The sequence below is a fragment of the Terrapene carolina genome, unplaced genomic scaffold (assembly GCF_002925995.2).
Source record: "Terrapene carolina triunguis isolate 2854851 unplaced genomic scaffold, T_m_triunguis-2.0 Scaffold662, whole genome shotgun sequence".
NCBI classification, from domain to species: domain Eukaryota; kingdom Metazoa; phylum Chordata; order Testudines; family Emydidae; genus Terrapene; species Terrapene triunguis.
The window spans coordinates 360393-362036 of record NW_020665013.1 but is presented as its reverse complement, the minus strand read 5'-3'; positions in this window follow the sequence as shown (position 1 = coordinate 362036).

The window sequence follows — 1644 nt, the reverse complement described above, 5'->3', positions numbered from 1 at the left end:
CGGTATGGGCAAGTTTTACAGGATGCAGACAGGAACTCATCTCAACAGACATGACCGCTCCAGCATACACATGGTCCTCTGAACAGGATCTTCACAAACCTCCTGTGTTTTAGCTGCATTCTCGTGACTAGCAGGGAGCCAGGGCTTGTCCATACACAGAATTGCACCAGTTTAACAAAGGCCTGGTCTACACTACGAGTTTAGGTCGACTTTAGCCGCGTTAAATCGACTTAAGCCTGGACACGTTTACACTACGAAGCCCTTTCTGTCGACTTAAAGGGCCCTTTAAACCGGTTTCCTAACACCACCTCGACAAGGGGATTAGCGATAAAATCGGCCTTAGGGGGTCGGAATTGGGTTAGTGTGGACGGAATTCGACATTACTGGCCTCCGGGAGCTATCCCACAGTGCTTCATTGTGACCGCTCTGGACAGCACTCTCATCTCAGATGCACTGGCCAGGTAGACAGGAAAAGCCCCGCGAACGTTTGAATTTCATTTCCTGTTTGCTCAGCGTGGAGAGCACAGGTGACCATGCAGAGCCCATCAGCACAGGTAACCATGATGGAGTCCCAGTCCCAGTCCCAGGATCGCAAAAGAGCTCCAGCCTGGACCGAGCGGGAGGTACGGGATCTGATCGCCATCTGGGGAGATGAATCAGTGCTCGCCGAACTCCGAAGCAGTAAAAGAAATGGCAAAACATTACAAAAGATCTCCAAGGCCATGAAGGACAGAGGCCATAACAGGGATGCACAGCAGTGCCGCGTGAAAATTAAGGAGCTAAGGCAAGCCTACCACAAAGTCAGAGACGCAAACGGAAGGTCCGGGGCAGAGCCGCAAACATGCCGCTACTACGCGGAGCTGCATGCCATTCTAGGGGGTGCAGCCACCACTAGCCCAAGCGTGTTCTATGAGTCCCTCTCTGCAAACGGGGAAGCGGGTTCGGCGGACGAGGAAGATGAGGATGGAGAGAACATAGATAGCTCACAGCAGCAAGGAAGTGGAGAAACCAGTTACCCCAACAGCCAGGATATGTTTGTCACCCTGGACCTGGAACCAGTAACCCCCGAACTCACCCAAGACCCTGAGGGCACACAGGGGACCTCTGGTGAGTGTACCTTTGTAAATATTACACATGGTTTAAAAACAAGCGTGTTTAATGATTAATGATTAAATTGCCCTGGCAATCGCGGCCAGTACAGCTACTGGAAAAGTCTGTTAACGTGTATGGGGATGGAGCGGAAATCCTCCAGGGACATCTCCAGAAAGCTCTCCTTCATGTACTCCCAAAGCCTTTGCAAAAGGTTTCTGGGGAGGGCTGCCTTATCCTGTCCGCCATGGTAGGACACTTTACCACGCCAGGCCAGTAGCACGTAGTCTGGAATCATTGCATAACAAAGCATGGCAGCGTATGGTCCCGGTGTTTGCTGGCATGCAGACAACATCCATTCCTTATCTCTCTGTGTTATCCTCAGGAGAGTGATATCATTCACGGTCACCTGGTTAAAATGGGGCAGTTTTATTAAGGGGACATTCAGAGGTGCCCCTTCCTGCTCTGCTGAACAGAAATATACCCCGCTGTTAACCACGCGGTGGGGGGGAGGGATGAAGTGACCATCCCAGAGAATTGGGTGTGTGGGGGAGG